Here is a 25,991-nt window from a genome sequence, read left to right as displayed (position 1 = left end):
ATTTTTGGTATAGCTTGCCTAGGAAAAAGGTTAGTTTTTCATACGGAAATTTGCTATTATTTAAAATAAATTGCAATTATTGAATTTTGAAAATTGGTCTATTTCGTCGGATCAAGGAGTTGTTCAAATCAAACCAAACTCTGCATTGAGTATCCCCAGTGTATATAGAGTCTAAAACAAACAGAATTTTTGGTATAGCTTGCCTAGGAAAAAAGTTAGTATTTCATACGGAAATTGGCGAATTTCGCAAATAACGAATTTTGAAAATTGGTCTATTTCGTCGGATTAAGGAGTAGTTCAAATTGAACCAAACTCGGCATGGAGTATCCCCTGTGTAATTATAGCATAAAAGAAAAATAATTTTTTGTATAGCTTGCCTAGGAAAAAAGTTTTTTTTCATTCGGAAATTTGCGAATTTCGCAAATAACGAATTTTAGAAATAGGTCTATTTCGTCGGAACAAGGAGTTGTTCAAATCGAACGAAACTCGGCATGGAATATCCCCAGCAGTGTATGTAGAGTCTAAAACAAAAAGAATTTTTGCTATAGATAGGCTAGAAAAAAGTTAGTTTTTCATACGGAAAATTGCAATTATTTCGAATAAATATTTTTAAAAATAGGTCTTTTTCGTCGGGTCACGGAGTTGTTCAAATCGAACCAAACTCGGCATGGAGTATCCCCAGTGTATATAGAGTCTATAACAAAAAGAATTTTTGCTATAGCTAGCCTAGGAAAAAAGTTAGTTTTTCATACGGAAAATTATAATTATTTCGAATAAATATTTTTAAAAATAGGTCTTTTTCGTCGGGTCATGGAGTTGTTCAAATCGAACCAAACTTGGTATGTAGTATCCCCTATGTATTTAGAGCATAAAACAAAAAGAATTTTTGGTATAGCTTGCCTAGGAAAAAAGTTAGTTTTTCATACGGAAATTTGCTATTATTTCAAATAAATTGCAATTATTGAATTTTGAAAATTGGTCTATTTCGTCGGATCAAGGAGTTGTTCAACTCAAACCAAACTCGGCATGTAGTATCCCCAGTGTATATAGAGTCTAAAACAAAAAGAATTTTTGCTATAGCTAGCCTAGGAAAAAAGTTAGTTTTTCATACGGAAAATTGCAATTATTTCGAACATTTTTAAAAATAGGTCTTTTTCGTCGGGTCACGGAGTTGTTCAAATCGAACCAAACTTGGTATGTAGTATCCCCTATGTATTTAGAGCATAAAACAAAAAGAATTTTTGGTATAGCTTGCCTAGGAAAAAAGTTATAGTTTTTCATACGGAAATTTGCTATTATATCAAATAAATGGCAATTATTGAATTTTGAAAATTGGTCTATTTCGTCGGATCAAGGAGTAGTTCAAATCGAACCAAACTCGGCATGGAGTATCCCCTGTGTAATTATAGCATAAAAGAAAAAGAATTTTTTGTATAGCTTGCCAAGGAAAAAAGTTTTTTTTTCATACGGAAATTTGCGAATTTCGCAAATAACAAATTTTAGAAATAGGTCTATTTCGTCGGAACAAGGAGTTGTTCAAATCGAACGAAACTCGGCATGGAATATCCCCAGCAGTGTATGTAGAGTCTAAAACAAAAAGAATTTTTGCTATAGTTAGGCTAGAAAAAAAGTTAGTTTTTCATACGGAAAATTGCAATTATTTCGAATAAATATTTTTAAAAATAGGTCTTTTTCGTCGGGTCACGGAGTTGTTCAAATCGAACCAAACTTGGTATGTGGTATCCACTATGTAATTAGAGCATAAAACAAAAAGAATTTTTGGTATAGCTTGCCTAGGAAAAAAGTTAGTACTTCATACGGAAATATGCGAATTTCGCAAATAACGAATTTTAAAAAAGGGCTTTTTCATCGGGTCAAGGAATCGTCCAAATCGAACCAAACTTGGCATGGAGTATCCCCTACGTAATTAGAGCATAAAACAAAAAGAATTTTTGGTTTAGCTTGCCTAGGAAAAAAGTTAGTGTTTCATACGGAAATTTGCTATTACTTCAAATAAATTGCAATTATTGAATTTTGAAAATTGGTCTATTTCGTCGGATCAAGGAGTTGTTCAAATCAAACCAAACTCTGCATTGAGTATCCCCAGTGTATATAGAGTCTAAAACAAAAAGAATTTTTGGTATAGCTTGCCTAGGAAAAAAGTTAGTATTTCATACGGAATTTTGCGATCATTTCGTTTATTTAATTTTTAAATATAGTATTTTTCATCGGGTCAAGGAGTTGTTCAAATCGAACCCAACTGGGTATTGAGTATACCATGGGTACTTAGAGTGTAAAACAAAAAGAATTTTTGGTATAGCTTGCCTAGGAAAAAAAGTTAGTATTTCATACGGAATTTTGCGATTATTTCGTTTATTTAATTTTTAAATATAGTATTTTTCATTGGGTCAAGGAGTTGTTCAAATCGAACCAAACTGGGTATTGAGTATACAATGGGTACCTAGAGGGTAAAAAAATAAGAATTTTCGCTATAGCTTGCCTAGAAAAAAGTTAGTATTTCATACGCAAATATGCAATTATTTCGAATAAATTGCGATTGAATTTTAAAAATAGGTCTTTTTGATCGGGTCAAGGAGTTGTCCAAATCGAACCAAACTCGGTATGGAGTATCCCTATTGTATGTAGAGTCTAGAACAAAAAAAAAATTTGCTATAGCTTGCCTAGGAAAAAAGTTAGTTTTTCATACGGAAATTTGCTATTATTTCAAATCAATAATTTAAAAAAATAGGTCTTTTTGATCGGGTCAAGGAGTTGTCCAAATCAAGCCAAACTCGGCATGTAGTATCCCCTGTGTACCAAGAGTCTAAAACAAAAAGAATTTTGGCTATCGCTTGCGTACGAAAAAACTAGGTTTTCGTACGGAAATTTCCGATTAATTCGAATAATTAATTTTAAGTAATTTTTCAAAATAGGTCTTTTTCATCGGGTCAAGGAGTTGCCCACATCAAACCAAACTGGGTATGTAGTATCCCCTATGTATTTAGAGCATAAAACAAAAAGAATTTTTGGTATAGCTTGCCTAGGAGAAAAGTTAGTTTTTCATACGGAAATTTGCGAATTTCGCAAATAACGAATTTTACAAATAGGTCTTTTTCGTATGGTCAAAACCTTCATGAAATTGAACCAAACTCGGTATAGAGAATCGTATGTGTACATAGAGTCTAAAACAAAAAGAATTTTTGCTATAGCTTGCCTAGGAGAAGGGTTAGTTTTTCATACGGAAATTTGCGAATTTCGCAAATAACGAATTTTAAAAATAGGTCTTTTTCGTATGGTCAAAACCTTCATGAAATTGAACCAAACTCGGTATCGATAATCCTATGTGTACCTAGAGTCTAAAACAAAAAGAATTTTTGGTATAGCTTGCCTAGGAGAAAATTTAGTTTTTCATACGGAAATTTGCGAATTTCGCAAATAACGAATTTTAAAAATAGGTCTCTTTCGTATGGTCAAAACCTTCATGAAATTGAACGAAACTCGGTATAGAGAATCGTATGTGTACATAGAGTCTAAAACAAAAAGAATTTTTGCTATAGCTTGCCTAGGAGAAGGGTTAGTTTTTCATACGGAAATTTGCGAATTTCGCAAATAACGAAGTTTAAAAATAGGTCTTTTTCGTATGGTCAAAATCTTCATGGAATTGAACCAAACTCGGTATAGAGAATCCTATGTGTACCTAGAGTCTAAAACAAAAAAAAATTATTGCTATAGCTTGCGTAGGAAAAAAGTTAGTTTTTCGTACGGAAATTTCCGATTAATTCGAATAATTAATTTTAAATAATTTTTAAAAATAGGTTTTTTCATCGGTTCAAGGAGTTTTTCAAATCGAGCAAAACTTGGTATGCAGTATACCATGGGTACCTAGAGTGTAAAACAAAAAGAATTTTTGCTATAGCTTGCCTAGGAAAAAAGTTAGTTTTTCATACGGAAATTCGCGAATTTCGCAAATAACGAATTTTAAAAATAGGTCTTTTTCGTATGGTCAAAACCTTCATGAAATTGAACCAAACTCGGCATCGATAATCCTATGTGTACCTAGAGTCTAAAACAAAAAGAATTTTTGGTATAGCTTGCCTAGGAGAAAAGTTATTTTTTCATACGGAAATTTGCGAATTTCGCAAATAACGAATTTTAAAAATAGGTCTTTTTCGTATGGTCAAAACCTTCATGAAATTGAACCAAACTCGGTATAGAGAATCCTATGTGTACATAGAGTCTAAAACAAAAAGAATTTTTGCTATAGCTTGTCTAGGAAAAAAGTTGTCTTTTCATACATAAATTTGCGAATTTCGCGAATAACGAATGTTAAAAAGAGGTCTTTTTCATCGGGTCAACGGGTGCTCCAAATCAAGTGGAAACTCGGTATGGAGTTTCCCCTGTGTACCTAGAGTCTAAAACGAAGGGGATTTTCGGTATATCTTGCTTAGGAAAAAAGTTGCGTTCTCATACGGAGTTTTCCGAATTTCGCGGTTAGCGAATTTTAATTATTAGTTATTTTTGATTGGGTCGAGAAGTTGTCCAAATTGAACCAAACTTGGCATGAAGTACCCCCTGTGTAGGTAGAGTGTAAGACAAAGGAAATTTCTGCTATAGTTTGCCTAGCTTAAAGGTTTTTGTCTCTTCTTAGTTTGATGTGAGAGAATAATATTTTAAGAAATAGTCTTTTGATCTTCAGATATTTGTTTTTGATGGATCTCAATTCGGAATTGAGGAGCAAATTGCTGGCCAGAATTCATGCACAAGAAAAAGAAAAAGAAGAAAGGATGATGAGGGAAAAGTCATTCAAAGGAAACAGTCACAAGTTATCGAAATCAACTAAAATTCCAAAAAAGTCAACCATTCGACATAGATTTGCGTTACGCTTTGGAAATCGTTTGGCATCGGACATGATTGCTGCTAAACGCCATATAGTGAAAAGATTGCCAGGCGTAGTTGGAGTGAAATTCCTTTGTTCCAGAAGAAATCAAAGCCATTTTAATGGATGGATGTTCTTCAATTTGAGAATTAACTTATTTATGGCAGCATCCAAAACTATTCGAAAAAAGTCCAGAAAATTGTGCTATATGAATTGCATAAAGACGGAAATTAATGGATTTGAACGCGAGCCACTGTTTCCAGTAAAGAGAAATTGGGTCAAATGTCGATTGTGCAAGCAAGAAGTTGTTGTTATTATGAAGAAGTTCAAAAAAGAAGGAAAAGGTAATGTCCGTGAGTACAAGCATTGCACACTTCAAACAAAAAACGCAAAAATTGTTTAAATACGGCAAACTGACGTTGAATACAAACGAAAATGATTCTGTAATTTGTTTTACTATAAACGTATCTGATTTTACTTGTAGTTTGATTCAAATTGTTCCAAAAATTTGTTACTCAATGTGCTTATTATAGTAATTTTTGCAAATTTGTTCTTGTTTTCATTATTGTAAGCTGAAGTGTTGATGATAAAATGAATTATTTGATCCTCTGGTTTATTTGTAATTGATTTTTTTTGCCTGGGAAGTTTTTTCCGAATAACGATTTGTTATTTGCGAATTTAGCGAATGACGAATTTTAAAAATAGGTCTTTTTCATCGGGTCAAGGAGTTGTTCAAACCAAACCAAACTGGATATGGAGTAAACCATGGGTAACTAGAGTGTAAAACGAAAAGAAATTTTGCTATGGCTTGCCTCTGAAAAAAGTTAGTTTTTCGTACGGAAATTTGCGATTATTTCAAATAAATAATTTTAAAAATAGTTCTTTTTCATCGGGTCAAGGAGTTGTTCAAATCGAACCAAACTGGGTATGAATTATATCATGGGTACCTAGAGTGTGAAACAAAAAGAATTTTTCCTATAAGTTGCGTAGGAAAAAAGTTAGTTTTTGGTACGGAAATTTCCGATTAATTCGAATAATTAATTTTAAATAATTTTTAAAAATAGGCCTTTTTCATCGGGTCAAGGAGTTGTTCAAATCGAACCACAATGGGTATGATGTATACCATGGGTACCTAGAGTGTAAAACAAGAATTTTTGCTGTAGCTTGCCTCTGAAAAAAGTTAGTTTTTCGTATGGAAATTTGCGATTATTTCAAATAAATAATTTTGAAAATAGGTCTTTTTCATCGAGTCAAGGAGTTGTCCAAATCAAGCCAAACTCGGTATGGAGTATCCCCTGTATAACTAGAGTCTAAAACAAGAGCTTTCCCTTTAACTTGTGTCGGAAAAAAGTTAGTTTTTCGTACGGAAATTTCCGATTAATTCGAATAATTAATTTTAAATAATTATTAAAAATAGGCTTTTTTCATCGGGTCAAGGAGTTGTTCAAATCGAACCAAACTGGGTATGGAGTATACCACGGGCACCAAGATTGTAAAACAAAAAGAATTTTTGCTATAGCTTGCCTAGGAAAAAAGTTAATTTTTCATACGGAAATTTGCTATTATTTCAAATAAATAATTTTGAAAATAGGTCTTTTTCATCGAGTCAAGGAGTTGTCCAAATCAAGCCAAACTCGGTATGGAGTATCCCCTGTGTAACTAGAGTCTAAAACAAAAAGAGTTTTCGCTATAACTTGCGTCGGAAAAAAGTTAGTTTTTCGTACGGAAATTTCCGATTAATTCGAATAATTAATTTTAAATAATTTTTAAAATTAGGCTTTTTTCATCAGGTCAAGGAGTTGTTCAAATCGAACCAAACTGGGTTTGGAGTATACCACGGGCACCAAGATTGTAAAACAAAAAGAATTTTTGCTATAGCTTGCCTAGGAAAAAAGTTAATTTTTCATACGGAAATTTGCTATTATTTCAAATCAATAATTTTAAAAATAGGTCTTTTTGATCGGGTCAAGGAGTTGTCCAAATCAAGCCAAACTCAGTATGGAGTATCCCCTGTGTACCTAGAGTCTAAGACGAAAAGAATTTTTGGTATAGCTTGCCTAGCAAAAAAGTTAGTATTTCATACGGAATTTTGCTATTATTTCGTTTATTTAATTTTTAAGTATAGTATTTTTCATCGGGTCAAGGAGTTGTTCAAATCGAACCAAATTGGGTATGAATTATACCATGGGTACCTAGAGTGTGAAACAAAAAGAATTTTTCCTACAAGTTGCGTAGGAAAAAAGTTAGTTTTTCGTACGGAAATTTCCGATTAATTCCAATACTTAATTTTGAATAATTTTTAAAAATAGGCCTTTTTCATCGGGTCAAGGAGTTGTTCGAATCGAACCAAACTGGGTATGGAGTATACCATGGGTACCTAGAGTGTAAAACAAAAAGAATTTTTGCTATAGCTTGCCTCTGAAAAAAGTTAGTTTTTCGTATGGAAATTTGCGATTATTTCAAATAAATAATTTTGAAAATAGGTCTTTTTCATCGAGTCAAGGAGTTGTCCAAATCAAGCCAAACTCGGTATGGAGTATCCCCTGTGTAACTAGAGTCTAAAACAAAAAGAGTTTTCGCTATAACTTGCGTCGGAAAAAAGTTAGTTTTTCGTACGGAAATTTCCGATTAATTCGAATAATTAATTTTAAATAATTTTTAAAAATAGGCTTTTTTCATCGGGTCAAGGAGTTGTTCAAATCGAACCAAACTGGGTATGAATTATACCATGGGTACCTAGAGTGTGAAACAAAGAGAATTTTTCCTACAAGTTGCCTAGGAAAAAAGTTAGTTTTTCGTACGGAAATTTCCGATTAATTCCAATACTTAATTTTAAATAATTTTTAAAAATAGGCCTTTTTCATCGGGTCAAGGAGTTGTTCAAATCGAACCACACTGGGTATGATGTATACCATGGGTACCTAGAGTGTAAAACAAGAATTTTTGCTGTAGCTTGCCTCTGAAAAAAGTTAGTTTTTCGTATGGAAATTTGCGATTATTTCAAATAAATAATTTTGAAAATAGGTCTTTTTCATCGAGTCAAGGAGTTGTCCAAATCAAGCCAAACTTGGCATGGAGTATCCACTGTGTAACTAGAGTCTAAAACAAAAAGAGCTTTCCCTATAACTTGTGTCGGAAAAAAGTTAGTTTTTCGTACGGAAATTTCCGATTAATTCGAATAATTAATTTTAAATAATTATTAAAAATAGGCTTTTTTCATCGGGTCAAGGAGTTGTTCAAATCGAACCAAACTGGGTATGAATTATACCATGGGTACCTAGAGTGTGAAACAAAGAGAATTTTTCCTACAAGTTGCGTAGGAAAAAAGTTAGTTTTTCGTACGGAAATTTCCGATTAATTCCAATACTTAATTTTAAATAATTTTTAAAAATAGGCCTTTTTCATCGGGTCAAGGAGTTGTTCAAATCGAACCAAACTGGTTATGGAGTATACCACGGGCACCAAGATTGTAAAACAAAAAGAATTTTTGCTATAGCTTGCCTAGGAAAAAAGTTAATTTTTCATACGGAAATTTGCTATTATTTCAAATAAATAATTTTGAAAATAGGTCTTTTTCATCGAGTCAAGGAGTTGTCCAAATCAAGCCAAACTCGGAATGGAGTATCCCCTGTGTAACTAGAGTCTAAAACAAAAAGAGTTTTCGCTATAACTTGCGTCGGAAAAAAAGTTAGTTTTTCGTACGGAAATTTCCGATTAATTCGAATAATTAATTTTAAATAATTTTTAAAATTGGGCTTTTTTCATCGGGTCAAGGAGTTGTTCAAATCGAACCAAACTGGGTTTGGAGTATACCACGGGCACCAAGATTGTAAAACAAAAAGAATTTTTGCTATAGCTTGCCTAGGAAAAAAGTTAATTTTTCATACGGAAATTTGCTACTATTTCAAATCAATAATTTTAAAAATAGGTCTTTTTGATCGGGTCAAGGAGTTGTCCAAATCAAACCAAACTCGGTATGGAGTATCCCCTGTGTACCTAGAGTCTAAGACGAAAAGAATTTTTGGTATAGCTTGCCTAGCAAAAAAGTTAGTATTTCATACGGAATTTTGCTATTATTTCGTTTATTTAATTTTTAAGTATAGTATTTTTCATCGGGTCAAGGAGTTGTTCAAATCGAACCAAATTGGGTATGAATTATACCATGGGTACCTGGAGTGTAAAACAAAAATTTTTGCTATAGCTTGCCTCTGAAAAAAGTTAGTTTTTCGTATGGAAGTTTGCGATTATTTCAAATAAATAATTTTGAAAATAGGCCTTTTTCATCGAGTCAAGGAGTTGTCCAAATCAAGCCAAACTCGGTATGGAGTATCCCCTGTGTAACTAGAGTCTAAAACAAAAAGAGCTTTCCCTATAACTTGTGTCGGAAAAAAGTTAGTTTTTCGTACGGAAATTTCCGATTAATTCGAATAATTAATTTTAAATAATTATTAAAAATAGGCTTTTTTCATCGGGTCAAGGAGTTGTTCAAATCGAACCAAACTGGGTATGGAGTATACCACGGGCACCAAGATTGTAAAACAAAAAGAATTTTTGCTATAGCTTGCCTAGGAAAAAAGTTAATTTTTCATACGGAAATTTGCTATTATTTCAAATAAATAATTTTGAAAATAGGTCTTTTTCATCGAGTCAAGGAGTTGTCCAAATCAAGCCAAACTCGGTATGGAGTATCCCCTGTGTACCTAGAGTCTAAGACGAAAAGAATTTTTGGTATAGCTTGCCTAGCAAAAAAGTTAGTATTTCATATGGAATTTTGCTATTATTTCGTTTATTTAATTTTTAAGTATAGTATTTTTCATCGGGTCAAGGAGTTGTTCAAATCGAACCAAATTGGGTATGAATTATACCATGGGTACCTAGAGTGTGAAACAAAAAGAATTTTTCCTACAAGTTGCGTAGGAAAAAAGTTAGTTTTTCGTACGGAAATTTCCGATTAATTCCAATACTTAATTTTAAATAATTTTTAAAAATAGGCCTTTTTCATCGGGTCAAGGAGTTGTTCGAATCGAACCAAACTGGGTATGGAGTATACCATGGGTACCTAGAGTGTAAAACAAAAAGAATTTTTGCTATAGCTTGCCTCTGAAAAAAGTTAGTTTTTCGTATGCAAATTTGCGATTATTTCAAATAAATAATTTTGAAAATAGGTCTTTTTCATCGAGTCAAGGAGTTGTCCAAATCAAGCCAAACTCGGTATGGAGTATCCCCTGTGTACCTAGAGTCTAAGACGAAAAGAATTTTTGGTATAGCTTGCCTAGCAAAAAAGTTAGTATTTCATATGGAATTTTGCTATTATTTCGTTTATTTAATTTTTAAGTATAGTATTTTTCATCGGGTCAAGGAGTTGTTCAAATCGAACCAAATTGGGTATGAATTATACCATGGGTACCTAGAGTGTGAAACAAAAAGAATTTTTCCTACAAGTTGCGTAGGAAAAAAGTTAGTTTTTCGTACGGAAATTTCCGATTAATTCCAATACTTAATTTTAAATAATTTTTAAAAATAGGTCTTTTTCATCGAGTCAAGGAGTTGTCCAAATCAAGCCAAACTCGGTATGGAGTATCCCCTGTGTAACTAGAGTCTAAAACAAAAAGAGTTTTCGCTATAACTTGCGTCGGAAAAAAATTAGTTTTTCGTACGGAAATTTCCGATTAATTCGAATAATTAATTTTAAATAATTTTTAAAAATAGGCTTTTTTCATCGGGTCAAGGAGTTGTTCAAATCGAACCAAACTGGGTATGAATTATACCATGGGTACCTAGAGTGTGAAACAAAGAGAATTTTTCCTACAAGTTGCGTAGGAAAAAAGTTAGTTTTTCGTACGGAAATTTCCGATTAATTCCAATACTTAATTTTAAATAATTTTTAAAAATAGGCCTTTTTCATCGGGTCAAGGAAATGTTCGAATCGAACCAAACTGGGTATGGAGTATACCACGGGCACCAAGATTGTAAAACAAAAAGAATTTTTGCTATAGCTTGCCTAGGAAAAATTTAATTTTTCATACGGAAATTTGCTATTATTTCAAATCAATAATTTTAAAAATAGGTCTTTTTCATCGGGTCAAGGAGTTGTTCAAATCGAACCAAACTGGGAATTGAGTATACCATGGGTACCTAGAGTGCAAAAACAAAAAAAAATTTTGGTATAGCTTGCCTAGGAAAAAAGTTAATGTTTCATACGGAAATTTGCTATTATTTCAAATAAATTGCAATTATTGAATTTTGAAAATTGGTCTATTTCGTCGGATCAAGGAGTTGTTCAAAACGAACCAAAGTCGGCATGGAGTATCCCCTGTGTAATTAGAGCATAAAACAAAAAGAATTTTTGGTTTAGCTTGCCTAGGAAAAAAGTTAGTGTTTCATACGGAAATTTGCTATTACTTCAAATAAATTGCAATTATTGAATTTTGAAAATTGGTCTATTTCGTCGGATCAGGGAGTTGTTCAAATCGAATCAAACTCGGCATGGAGTATCCCCTGTGTAATTAGAGCATAAAACAAAAAGAATTTTTGGTATAGCTTGCCTAGGAAAAAAGTTAGTGTTTCATACGGAAATTTGCTATTATTTCAAATAAATTGCAATTCTTGAGTTTTGAAAATTGGTCTATTTCGTCGGATCAAGGAGTTGTTCAAAACGAACCCAACTCGGCATGGAGTATCCCCTGTGTAATTAGAGCATAAAACAACAAGAATTTTTGGTATAGCTTGCCTAGGAAAAAAGTTAGTGTTTCATACGGAAAATTGCTATTATTTCAAATAAATTGCAATTATTGAATTTTGAAAATTGGTCTATTTCGTCGGATCAGGAAGTTGTTCAAATCGAACTAAACTCGGAATGGAGTATCCCCTGTGTAATTAGAGCATAAAACAAAAAGAATTTTTGGTATAGCTTGCCTAGGAAAAAAGTTAGTGTTTCACACGGAAATTTGCTATTATTTCAAATAAATTGCAATTATTGAATTTTGAAAATTGGTCTATTTCGTCGGATCAAGGAGTTGTTCAAAACGAACCAAAGTCGGCATGGAGTATCCCCTGTGTAATTAGAGCATAAAACAAAAAGAATTTTTGGTTTAGCTTGCCTAGGAAAAAAGTTAGTGTTTCATACGGAAATTTGCTATTACTTCAAATAAATTGCAATTATTGAATTTTGAAAATTGGTCTATTTCGTCGGATCAGGGAGTTGTTCAAATCGAATCAAACTCGGCATGGAGTATCCCCTGTGTAATTAGAGCATAAAACAAAAAGAATTTTTGGTATAGCTTGCCTAGGAAAAAAGTTAGTGTTTCATACGGAAATTTGCTATTATTTCAAATAAATTGCAATTATTGAGTTTTGAAAATTGGTCTATTTCGTCGGATCAAGGAGTTGTTCAAAACGAACCCAACTCGGCATGGAGTATCCCCTGTGTAATTAGAGCATAAAACAAAAAGAATTTTTGGTATAGCTTGCCTAGGAAAAAAGTTAGTGTTTCATACGGAAATTTGCTATTATTTCAAATAAATTGCAATTATTGAATTTTGAAAATTGGTCTATTTCGTCGGATCAGGAAGTTGTTCAAATCGAACTAAACTCGGAATGGAGTATCCCCTGTGTAATTAGAGCATAAAACAAAAAGAATTTTTGATATAGCTTGCCTAGGAAAAAAAAGTTAGTGTTTCATACGGAAATTTGCGAATTTCGCAAATAACGAATTTTAGAAATAGGTCTATTTCGTCGGATCAAGGAGTTGTTCAAATCGAACCAAACTCGGCATGGAGTATCCCCAGTGTATATAGAGTCTAAAACAAAAAGAATTTTTGCTATAGCTAGCCTAGGAAAAAAGTTAGTTTTTCATACGGAAAGTTGCAATTATTTCGAAATATTTTTAGAAATAGGTCTATTTCGTCGGATCAAGGAGTTGTTAAAATCGAACCAAACTCGGCATGGAGTATCCCCAGTGTATATAGAGTCTAAAACAAAAAGAATTTTTGCTATAGCTAGCCTAGGAAAAAAGTTAGTTTTTCATATGGAAAGTTGCAATTATTTCGAATAAATATTTTTAAAAATAGGTCTTTTTCGTCGGGTCAAGGAGTTGTTCAAATCGAACCAAACTCGGTATGGAGTATCTCCAGTGTATATAGAGTCTAAAACAAAAAGAATTTTTGCTATAGCTAGCCTAGGAAAAAAGTTAGTTTTTCATACGGAAAGTTGCAATTATTTCGAGTTGTTCAAATCGAACCAAACATGGTATGTAGTATCCCCTAGGTAATTAGAGCATAAAACAAAAAGAATTTTTGGTATAGCTTGCCTAGGAAAAAAGTTAGTGTTTCATACGGAAATTTGCTATTACTTCAAATAAATTGCAGTTATTGAATTTTGAAAATTGGTCTATTTCGTCGGATCAGGGAGTTGTTCAAATCGAATCAAACTCGGCATGGAGTATCCCCTGTGTAATTAGAGCATAAAACAAAAAGAATTTTTGGTATAGCTTGCCTAGCAAAAAGGTTGGTGTTTCATACGGAAATTTGCTATTATTTCAAATAAATTGCAATTATTGAGTTTTGAAAATTGGTCTATTTCGTCGGATCAAGGAGTTGTTCAAAACGAACCCAACTCGGCATGGAGTATCCCCTGTGTAATTAGAGCATAAAAAAACAAGAATTTTTGGTATAGCTTGCCTAGGAAAAAAGTTAGTGTTTCATACGGAAAATTGCTATTATTTCAAATAAATTGCAATTATTGAATTTTGAAAATTGGTCTATTTCGTCGGATCAGGAAGTTGTTCAAATCGAACTAAACTCGGAATGGAGTATCCCCTGTGTAATTAGAGCATAAAACAAAAAGAATTTTTGGTATAGCTTGCCTAGGAAAAAAGTTAGTGTTTCACACGGAAATTTGCTATTATTTCAAATAAATTGCAATTATTGAATTTTGAAAATTGGTCTATTTCGTCGGATCAAGGAGTTGTTCAAAACGAACCAAAGTCGGCATGGAGTATCCCCTGTGTAATTAGAGCATAAAACAAAAAGAATTTTTGGTTTAGCTTGCCTAGGAAAAAAGTTAGTGTTTCATACGGAAATTTGCTATTACTTCAAATAAATTGCAATTATTGAATTTTGAAAATTGGTCTATTTCGTCGGATCAGGGAGTTGTTCAAATCGAATCAAACTCGGCATGGAGTATTCCCTGTGTAATTAGAGCATAAAACAAAAAGAATTTTTGGTATAGCTTGCCTAGGAAAAAAGTTAGTGTTTCATACGGAAATTTGCTATTATTTCAAATAAATTGCAATTATTGAGTTTTGAAAATTGGTCTATTTCGTCGGATCAAGGAGTTGTTCAAAACGAACCCAACTCGGCATGGAGTATCCCCTGTGTAATTAGAGCATAAAACAAAAAGAATTTTTGGTATAGCTTGCCTAGGAAAAAAAGTTAGTGTTTCATACGGAAATTTGCTATTATTTCAAATAAATTGCAATTATTGAATTTTGAAAATTGGTCTATTTCGTCGGATCAGGAAGTTGTTCAAATCGAACTAAACTCGGAATGGAGTATCCCCTGTGTAATTAGAGCATAAAACAAAAAGAATTTTTGATATAGCTTGCCTAGGAAAAAAGTTAGTTTTTCATACGGAAAGTTGCAATTATTTCGAAATATTTTTAGAAATAGGTCTATTTCGTCGGATCAAGGAGTTGTTCAAATCGAACCAAACTCGGCATGGAGTATCCCCAGTGTATATAGAGTCTAAAACAAGAAGAATTTTTGCTATAGCTAGCCTAGGAAAAAAGTTAGTTTTTCATACGGAAAGTTGCAATTATTTCGAATAAATATTTTTAAAAATAGGTCTTTTTCGTCGGGTCAAGGAGTTGTTCAAATCGAACCAAACTCGGTATGGAGTATCTCCAGTGTATATAGAGTCTAAAACAAAAAGAATTTTTGCTATAGCTAGCCTAGGAAAAAAGTTAGTTTTTCATACGGAAAGTTGCAATTATTTCGAAAAAATATTTTTAAAAATAGGTCTTTTTCGTCGGGTCAAGGAGTTGTTCAAATCGAACCAAACATGGTATGTAGTATCCCCTAGGTAATTAGAGCATAAAACAAAAAGAATTTTTGGTATAGCTTGCCTAGGAAAAAAGTTAGTGTTTCATACGGAAATTTGCTATTACTTCAAATAAATTGCAATTATTGAATTTTGAAAATTGGTCTATTTCGTCGGATCAGGGAGTTGTTCAAATCGAATCAAACTCGGCATGGAGTATCCCCTGTGTAATTAGAGCATAAAACAAAAAGAATTTTTGGTATAGCTTGCCTAGCAAAAAGGTTGGTGTTTCATACGGAAATTTGCTATTATTTCAAATAAATTGCAATTATTGAGTTTTGAAAATTGGTCTATTTCGTCGGATCAAGGAGTTGTTCAAAACGAACCCAACTCGGCATGGAGTATCCCCTGTGTAATTAGAGCATAAAACAACAAGAATTTTTGGTATAGCTTGCCTAGGAAAAAGTTAGTGTTTCATACGGAAATTTGCTATTATTTCAAATAAATTGCAATTATTGAATTTTGAAAATTGGTCTATTTCATCGGATCAGGAAGTTGTTCAAATCGAACTAAACTCGGAATGGAGTATCCCCTGTGTAATTAGAGCATAAAACAGAAAGAATTTTTGGTATAGCTTGCCTAGGAAAAAAGTTAGTGTTTCACACGGAAATTTGCTATTATTTCAAATAAATTGCAATTATTGAATTTTGAAAATTGGTCTATTTCGTCGGATCAAGGAGTTGTTCAAAACGAACCAAAGTCGGCATGGAGTATCCCCTGTGTAATTAGAGCATAAAACAAAAAGAATTTTTGGTATAGCTTGCCTAGGAAAAAAGTTAGTGTTTCATACGGAAATTTGCTATTATTTCAAATAAATTGCAATTATTGAGTTTTGAAAATTGGTCTATTTCGTCGGATCAAGGAGTTGTTCAAAACGAACCCAACTCGGCATGGAGTATCCCCTGTGTAATTAGAGCATAAAACAACAAGAATTTTTGGTATAGCTTGCCTAGGAAAAAAGTTAGTGTTTCATACGGAAAATTGCTATTATTTCAAATAAATTGCAATTATTGAATTTTGAAAATTGGTCTATTTCGTCGGATCAGGAAGTTGTTCAAATCGAACTAAACTCGGAATGGAGTATCCCCTGTGTAATTAGAGCATAAAACAAAAAGAATTTTTGGTATAGCTTGCCTAGGAAAAAAGTTAGTGTTTCACACGGAAATTTGCTATTATTTCAAATAAATTGCAATTATTGAATTTTGAAAATTGGTCTATTTCGTCGGATCAAGGAGTTGTTCAAAAAGAACCAAAGTCGGCATGGAGTATCCCCTGTGTAATTAGAGCATAAAACAAAAAGAATTTTTGGTTTAGCTTGCCTAGGAAAAAAGTTAGTGTTTCATACGGAAATTTGCTATTACTTCAAATAAATTGCAATTATTGAATTTTGAAAATTGGTCTATTTCGTCGGATCAGGGAGTTGTTCAAATCGAATCAAACTCGGCATGGAGTATCCCCTGTGTAATTAGAGCATAAAACAAAAAGAATTTTTGGTATAGCTTGCCTAGGAAAAAAGTTAGTGTTTCATACGGAAATTTGCTATTATTTCAAATAAATTGCAATTATTGAGTTTTGAAAATTGGTCTATTTCGTCGGATCAAGGAGTTGTTCAAAACGAACCCAACTCGGCATGGAGTATCCCCTGTGTAATTAGAGCATAAAACAAAAAGAATTTTTGGTATAGCTTGCCTAGGAAAAAAGTTAGTGTTTCATACGGAAATTTGCTATTATTTCAAATAAATTGCAATTATTGAATTTTGAAAATTGGTCTATTTCGTCGGATCAGGAAGTTGTTCAAATCGAACTAAACTCGGAATGGAGTATCCCCTGTGTAATTAGAGCATAAAACAAAAAGAATTTTTGATATAGCTTGCCTAGGAAAAAAAAGTTAGTGTTTCATACGGAAATTTGCGAATTTCGCAAATAACGAATTTTAGAAATAGGTCTATTTCGTCGGATCAAGGAGTTGTTCAAATCGAACCAAACTCGGCATGGAGTATCCCCAGTGTATATAGAGTCTAAAACAAAAAGAATTTTTGCTATAGCTAGCCTAGGAAAAAAGTTAGTTTTTCATACGGAAAGTTGCAATTATTTCGAAATATTTTTAGAAATAGGTCTATTTCGTCGGATCAAGGAGTTGTTCAAATCGAACCAAACTCGGCATGGAGTATCCCCAGTGTATATAGAGTCTAAAACAAAAAGAATTTTTGCTATAGCTAGCCTAGGAAAAAGTTAGTTTTTCATACGGAAAGTTGCAATTATTTCGAATAAATATTTTTAAAAATAGGTCTTTTTCGTCGGGTCAAGGAGTTGTTCAAATCGAACCAAACTCGGTATGGAGTATCTCCAGTGTATATAGAGTCTAAAACAAAAAGAATTTTTGCTATAGCTAGCCTAGGAAAAAAGTTAGTTTTTCATACGGAAAGTTGCAATTATTTCGAAAAAATATTTTTAAAAATAGGTCTTTTTCGTCGGGTCAAGGAGTTGTTCAAATCGAACCAAACATGGTATGTAGTATCCCCTAGGTAATTAGAGCATAAAACAAAAAGAATTTTTGGTGTAGCTTGCCTAGGAAAAAAGTTAGTGTTTCATACGGAAATTTGCTATTACTTCAAATAAATTGCAATTATTGAATTTTGAAAATTGGTCTATTTCGTCGGATCAGGGAGTTGTTCAAATCGAATCAAACTCGGCATGGAGTATCCCTTGTGTAATTAGAGCATAAAACAAAAAGAATTTTTGGTATAGCTTGCCTAGGAAAAAAGTTAGTGTTTCATACGGAAATTTGCTATTATTTCAAATAAATTGCAATTATTGAGTTTTGAAAATTGGTCTATTTCGTCGGATCAAGGAGTTGTTCAAAACGAACCCAACTCGGCATGGAGTATCCCCTGTGTAATTAGAGCATAAAACAAAAAGAATTTTTGGTATAGCTTGCCTAGGAAAAAAGTTAGTGTTTCATACGGAAATTTGCTATTATTTCAAATAAATTGCAATTATTGAATTTTGAAAATTGGTCTATTTCGTCGGATCAGGAAGTTGTTCAAATCGAACTAAACTCGGAATGGAGTATCCCCTGTGTAATTAGAGCATAAAACAAAAAGAATTTTTGATATAGCTTGCCTAGGAAAAAAAAGTTAGTGTTTCATACGGAAATTTGCGAATTTCGCAAATAACGAATTTTAGAAATAGGTCTATTTCGTCGGATCAAGGAGTTGTTCAAATCGAACCAAACTCGGCATGGAGTATCCCCAGTGTATATAGAGTCTAAAACAAAAAGAATTTTTGCTATAGCTAGCCTAGGAAAAAAGTTAGTTTTTCATACGGAAAGTTGCAATTATTTCGAAATATTTTTAGAAATAGGTCTATTTCGTCGGATCAAGGAGTTGTTCAAATCGAACCAAACTCGGCATGGAGTATCCCCAGTGTATATAGAGTCTAAAACAAAAAGAATTTTTGCTATAGCTAGCCTAGGAAAAAGTTAGTTTTTCATACGGAAAGTTGCAATTATTTCGAAATATTTTTAGAAATAGGTCTATTTCGTCGGATCAAGGAGTTGTTCAAAACGAACCCAACTCGGCATGGAGTATCCCCTGTGTAATTAGAGCATAAAACAAAAAGAATTTTTGGTATAGCTTGCCTAGGAAAAAAGTTAGTGTTTCATACGGAAATTTGCTATTATTTCAAATAAATTGCAATTATTGAATTTTGAAAATTGGTCTATTTCGTCGGATCAGGAAGTTGTTCAAATCGAACTAAACTCGGAATGGAGTATCCCCTGTGTAATTAGAGCATAAAACAAAAAGAATTTTTGATATAGCTTGCCTAGGAAAAAAAAGTTAGTGTTTCATACGGAAATTTGCGAATTTCGCAAATAACGAATTTTAGAAATAGGTCTATTTCGTCGGATCAAGGAGTTGTTCAAATCGAACCAAACTCGGCATGGAGTATCCCCAGTGTATATAGAGTCTAAAACAAAAAGAATTTTTGCTATAGCTAGCCTAGGAAAAAAGTTAGTTTTTCATACGGAAAGTTGCAATTATTTCGAAATATTTTTAGAAATAGGTCTATTTCGTCGGATCAAGGAGTTGTTCAAATCGAACCAAACTCGGCATGGAGTATCCCCAGTGTATATAGAGTCTAAAACAAAAAGAATTTTTGCTATAGCTAGCCTAGGAAAAAGTTAGTTTTTCATACGGAAAGTTGCAATTATTTCGAATAAATATTTTTAAAAATAGGTCTTTTTCGTCGGGTCAAGGAGTTGTTCAAATCGAACCAAACTCGGTATGGAGTATCTCCAGTGTATATAGAGTCTAAAACAAAAAGAATTTTTGCTATAGCTAGCCTAGGAAAAAGTTAGTTTTTCATACGGAAAGTTGCAATTATTTCGAAATATTTTTAGAAATAGGTCTATTTCGTCGGATCAAGGAGTTGTTCAAATCGAACCAAACTCGGCATGGAGTATCCCCAGTGTATATAGAGTCTAAAACAAAAAGAATTTTTGCTATAGCTAGCCTAGGAAAAAAGTTAGTTTTTCATACGGAAAGTTGCAATTATTTCGAAAAAATATTTTTAAAAATAGGTCTTTTTCGTCGGGTCAAGGAGTTGTTCAAATCGAACCAAACATGGTATGTAGTATCCCCTAGGTAATTAGAGCATAAAACAAAAAGAATTTTTGGTATAGCTTGCCTAGGAAAAAAGTTAGTGTTTCATACGGAAATTTGCTATTACTTCAAATAAATTGCAATTATTGAATTTTGAAAATTGGTCTATTTCGTCGGATCAGGGAGTTGTTCAAATCGAATCAAACTCGGCATGGAGTATCCCCTGTGTAATTAGAGCATAAAACAAAAAGAATTTTTGGTATAGCTTGCCTAGCAAAAAGGTTGGTGTTTCATACGGAAAGTTGCAATTATTTCGAAATATTTTTAGAAATAGGTCTATTTCGTCGGATCAAGGAGTTGTTCAAATCGAACCAAACTCGGCATGGAGTATCCCCAGTGTATATAGAGTCTAAAACAAAAAGAATTTTTGCTATAGCTAGCCTAGGAAAAAGTTAGTTTTTCATACGGAAAGTTGCAATTATTTCGAAATATTTTTAGAAATAGGTCTATTTCGTCGGATCAAGGAGTTGTTCAAATCGAACCAAACTCGGCATGGAGTATCCCCAGTGTATATAGAGTCTAAAACAAAAAGAATTTTTGCTATAGCTAGCCTAGGAAAAAGTTAGTTTTTCATACGGAAAGTTGCAATTATTTCGAAATATTTTTAGAAATAGGTCTATTTCGTCGGATCAAGGAGTTGTTCAAATCGAACCAAACTCGGCATGGAGTATCCCCAGTGTATATAGAGTCTAAAACAAAAAGAATTTTTGCTATAGCTAGCCTAGGAAAAAAGTTAGTTTTTCATACGGAAAGTTGCAATTATTTCGAAAAAATATTTTTAAAAATAGGTCTTTTTCGTCGGGTCAAGGAGTTGTTCAAATCGAACCAAACATGGTATGTAGTATCCCCATTGTAATTAGAGCATAAAACAAAAAGAATTTTTGGTATAGCTTGCCTAGGAAAAAAGTTAGTGTTTCATACGGAAATTTGCTATTACTTCAAATAAATTGCAATTATTGAATTTTGAAAATTGGTCTATTTCGTCGGATCAGGGAGTTGTTCAAATCGAATCAAACTCGGCATGGAGTATCCCCTGTGTAATTAGAGCATAAAACAAAAAGAATTTTTGGTATAGCTTGCCTAGCAAAAAGGTTGGTGTTTCATACGGAAATTTGCTATTATTTCAAATAAATTGCAATTATTGAGTTTTGAAAATTGGTCTATTTCGTCGGATCAAGGAGTTGTTCAAAACGAACCCAACTCGGCATGGAGTATCCCCTGTGTAATTAGAGCATAAAACAACAAGAATTTTTGGTATAGCTTGCCTAGGAAAAAAGTTAGTGTTTCATACGGAATTTTGCTATTATTTCAAATAAATTGCAATTATTGAATTTTGAAAATTGGTCTATTTCATCGGATCAGGAAGTTGTTCAAATCGAACTAAACTCGGAATGGAGTATCCCCTGTGTAATTAGAGCATAAAACAGAAAGAATTTTTGGTATAGCTTGCCTAGGAAAAAAGTTAGTGTTTCACACGGAAATTTGCTATTATTTCAAATAAATTGCAATTATTGAATTTTGAAAATTGGTCTATTTCGTCGGATCAAGGAGTTGTTCAAAACGAACCAAAGTCGGCATGGAGTATCCCCTGTGTAATTAGAGCATAAAACAAAAAGAATTTTTGGTTTAGCTTGCCTAGGAAAAAAGTTAGTGTTTCAAACGGAAATTTGCTATTACTTCAAATAAATTGCAATTATTGAGTTTTGAAAATTGGTCTATTTCGTCGGATCAAGGAGTTGTTCAAAACGAACCCAACTCGGCATGGAGTATCCCCTGTGTAATTAGAGCATAAAACAGAAAGAATTTTTGGTATAGCTTGCCTAGGAAAAAAGTTAGTGTTTCACACGGAAATTTGCTATTATTTCAAATAAATTGCAATTATTGAATTTTGAAAATTGGTCTATTTCGTCGGATCAGGGAGTTGTTCAAATCGAATCAAACTCGGCATGGAGTATCCCCATTGTAATTAGAGCATAAAACAAAAAGAATTTTTGGTATAGCTTGCCTAGGAAAAAAGTTAGTGTTTCATACGGAAATTTGCTATTATTTCAAATAAATTGCAATTATTGAGTTTTGAAAATTGGTCTATTTCGTCGGATCAAGGAGTTGTTCAAAACGAACCCAACTCGGCATGGAGTATCCCCTGTGTAATTAGAACATAAAACAAAAAGAATTTTTGGTATAGCTTGCCTAGGAAAAAAGTTAGTGTTTCATACGAAATTTGCTATTATTTCAAATAAATTGCAATTATTGAATTTTGAAAATTGGTCTATTTCGTCGGATTAGGAAGTTGTTCAAATCAAACTAAACTCGGAATGGAGTATCCCCTGTGTAATTAGAGCATAAAACAAAAAGAATTTTTGGTATAGCTTGCCTAGGAAAAAAGTTAGTTTTTCATACGGAAAGTTGCAATTATTTCGAAAAAATATTTTTAAAAATAGGTCTTTTTCGTCGGGTCAAGGAGTTGTTCAAATCGAACCAAACATGGTATGTAGTATCCCCTATGTAATTAGAGCATAAAACAAAAAGAATTTTTGGTATAGCTTGCCTAGGAAAAAAGTTAGTGTTTCATACGAAATTTGCTATTATTTCAAATAAATTGCAATTATTGAATTTTGAAAATTGGTCTATTTCGTCGGATTAGGAAGTTGTTCAAATCAAACTAAACTCGGAATGGAGTATCCCCTGTGTAATTAGAGCATAAAACAAAAAGAATTTTTGGTATAGCTTGCCTAGGAAAAAAGTTAGTTTTTCATACGGAAAGTTGCAATTATTTCGAAAAAATATTTTTAAAAATTGGTCTATTTCGTCGGATCAAGGAGTTGTTCAAAACGAACCCAACTCGGCATGGAGTATCCCCTGTGTAATTAGAGCATAAAACAAAAAGAATTTTTGGTATAGCTTGCCTAGGAAAAAAGTTAGTGTTTCATACGAAATTTGCTATTATTTCAAATAAATTGCAATTATTGAATTTTGAAAATTGGTCTATTTCGTCGGATTAGGAAGTTGTTCAAATCAAACTAAACTCGGAATGGAGTATCCCCTGTGTAATTAGAGCATAAAACAAAAAGAATTTTTGGTATAGCTTGCCTAGGAAAAAAGTTAGTTTTTCATACGGAAAGTTGCAATTATTTCGAAAAAATATTTTTAAAAATAGGTCTTTTTCGTCGGGTCAAGGAGTTGTTCAAATCGAACCAAACATGGTATGTAGTATCCCCTATGTAATTAGAGCATAAAACAAAAAGAATTTTTGGTATAGCTTGCCTAGGAAAAAAGTTAGTTTTTCATACGGAAAGTTGCAATTATTTCGAAAAAATATTTTTAAAAATAGGTCTTTTTCGTCGGGTCAAGGAGTTGTTCAAATCGAACCAAACATGGTATGTAGTATCCCCTAGGTAATTAGAGCATAAAACAAAAAGAATTTTTGGTATAGCTTGCCTAGGAAAAAAGTTAGTGTTTCATACGGAAATTTGCTATTACTTCAAATAAATTGCAATTATTGAATTTTGAAAATTGGTCTATTTCGTCGGATCAGGGAGTTGTTCAAATCGAATCAAACTCGGCATGGAGTATCCCCTGTGTAATTAGAGCATAAAACAAAAAGAATTTTTGGTATAGCTTGCCTAGCAAAAAGGTTGGTGTTTCATACGGAAATTTGCTATTATTTCAAATAAATTGCAATTATTGAGTTTTGAAAATTGGTCTATTTCGTCGGATCAAGGAGTTGTTCAAAACGAACCCAACTCGGCATGGAGTATCCCCTGTGTAATTAGAGCATAAAACAACAAGAATTTTTGGTATAGCTTGCCTAGGAAAAAAGTTAGTGTTTCATACGGAATTTTGCTATTATTTCAAATAAATTGCAATTATTGAATTTTGAAAATTGGTCTGTTTCATCGGATCAGGAAGTTGTTCAAATCGAACTAAACTCGGAATGGAGTATCCCCTGTGTAATTAGAGCATAAAACAGAAAGAATTTTTGGTATAGCTTGCCTAGGAAAAAAGTTAGTGTTTCACACGGAAATTTGCTATTATTTCAAATAAATTGCAATTATTGAATTTTGAAAATTGGTCTATTTCGTCGGATCAAGGAGTTGTTCAAAACGAACCAAAGTCGGCATGGAGTATCCCCTGTGTAATTAGAGCATAAAACAAAAAGAATTTTTGGTTTAGCTTGCCTAGGAAAAAAGTTAGTGTTTCAAACGGAAATTTGCTATTACTTCAAATAAATTGCAATTATTGAGTTTTGAAAATTGGTCTATTTCGTCGGATCAAGGAGTTGTTCAAAACGAACCCAACTCGGCATGGAGTATCCCCTGTGTAATTAGAGCATAAAACAGAAAGAATTTTTGGTATAGCTTGCCTAGGAAAAAAGTTAGTGTTTCACACGGAAATTTGCTATTATTTCAAATAAATTGCAATTATTGAATTTTGAAAATTGGTCTATTTCGTCGGATCAGGGAGTTGTTCAAATCGAATCAAACTCGGCATGGAGTATCCCCATTGTAATTAGAGCATAAAACAAAAAGAATTTTTGGTATAGCTTGCCTAGGAAAAAAGTTAGTGTTTCATACGGAAATTTGCTATTATTTCAAATAAATTGCAATTATTGAGTTTTGAAAATTGGTCTATTTCGTCGGATCAAGGAGTTGTTCAAAACGAACCCAACTCGGCATGGAGTATCCCCTGTGTAATTAGAGCATAAAACAAAAAGAATTTTTGGTATAGCTTGCCTAGGAAAAAAGTTAGTGTTTCATACGAAATTTGCTATTATTTCAAATAAATTGCAATTATTGAATTTTGAAAATTGGTCTATTTCGTCGGATTAGGAAGTTGTTCAAATCAAACTAAACTCGGAATGGAGTATCCCCTGTGTAATTAGAGCATAAAACAAAAAGAATTTTTGGTATAGCTTGCCTAGGAAAAAAGTTAGTTTTTCATACGGAAAGTTGCAATTATTTCGAAAAAATATTTTTAAAAATAGGTCTTTTTCGTCGGGTCAAGGAGTTGTTCAAATCGAACCAAACATGGTATGTAGTATCCCCTATGTAATTAGAGCATAAAACAAAAAGAATTTTTGGTATAGCTTGCCTAGGAAAAAAGTTAGTGTTTCATACGGAAATTTGCGAATTTCGCAAATAAAGAATTTTAAAAATAGGTCTTTTTGATCGGGTCAAGGAGTTGTCCAAATCAAACCAAACTCGGTATGGAGTATCCGCAGTGTATTTAGAGTCTAAAACAAAAAGAATTTTTGCTATAGCTTGCCTAGGAAATGTAAAATTTATTTAATGAAGAGGTGCACCCCCCCTGCCCCGTTGAGACGCCAGTTAGTCGGTTTCCCCCCACTGGGATTTTGTGCACCTCATGTTGGGGACGTAGTTGGCGTATTAGGCACATGTCTGCAGCTGTCTGGATTGTCATTGTCAAAAAACCAGCTTGGGTGCTGGTTCAGGTAATGTAAAAAATGATGTTGCTTTGAAAACCCCGAGTCGTGGTAGCGCATAAAAATTTTTTTTCACCGCATTCTGACGGTAGCGCTGAAAATTTTTTTTTCACCGCATTCTGCTCGTAGCGATGAAAATTTTTCTTTCACCGCTTAAGCTGTGAAAAAAAATTTTCACCGCTACTAGCATAATGCGGTGAAAAAAAATTTTCAGCGCTACCACGAAGCGGTGAAAAAAAATTTTTCACCGCTAAAATCGCTAATCTTACAAAAATTCACCGCTAAATTAACCGCTAATCTTACAAAAATTCACCGCTATGAACGCATTGAACGCTAAAAGATGCGGGCGCTTTGCGGTGAAAAAAGTTTTTCACCGCTAATCACCGCTAATCTTACATTATTTTTTGACCAAACCTCGACCCGGGAAGAACAAAAAAGTTTTTGAAACATGAGACTTATGTGACAAAATGAGAACTGTTTTTCAATTTGATAAGATGTTAGCCTAATTAAAAGGGCGTGGAAAATGAGTCTTAATAAAACGAAGAAATTACACCTTTAATTGGGTTCTCTAAAATATTCAAATAAACTTAAAGCTCAGTTTTTTATCATAGCGCATTGAGACTTACCTATTTGTCATCGTTTTATCACGCGTTTCGTGAAAGTCATCTCGTTTTCCGTGCTTTTAACTTTTTAAGTAATTGGTTATATTGTTTTCGAGTTCCGCATTTTAATCAAGAACTATCTTCCATTTTGAAAATAATAACCACGAACATGTATTATATTTTGATAATGTTTGCAAGTTTGTGATTTTTTATCTGTGTTTATTGCAAAAAAAGAACGTGTCTGTTTCTAGCATAAAAAGACCAACTTGCTCAAAACTTCCTCAAGCAAACTGCCTGCTTCAAGTTTT

General features: G+C 32.9%; 1 protein-coding gene across 1 annotated transcript in view; it reads right to left on the bottom strand.

Annotated features, from left to right (window-relative positions):
• Positions 1-25,991, bottom strand: part of LOC142340366 (cilia- and flagella-associated protein 65-like) — a 113,986-nt gene that overhangs the window by 81,448 nt on the left and 6,547 nt on the right. The window lies entirely within an intron of this gene.

This window comes from Convolutriloba macropyga, chromosome 5 (assembly GCF_964194025.1).
Source record: "Convolutriloba macropyga chromosome 5, txConMacr16.3, whole genome shotgun sequence".
NCBI lineage: Eukaryota > Metazoa > Xenacoelomorpha > Acoela > Convolutidae > Convolutriloba > Convolutriloba macropyga.
Note: the sequence above shows the minus strand (reverse complement) of the source record. Positions and strands in the feature narration are given on the sequence as shown.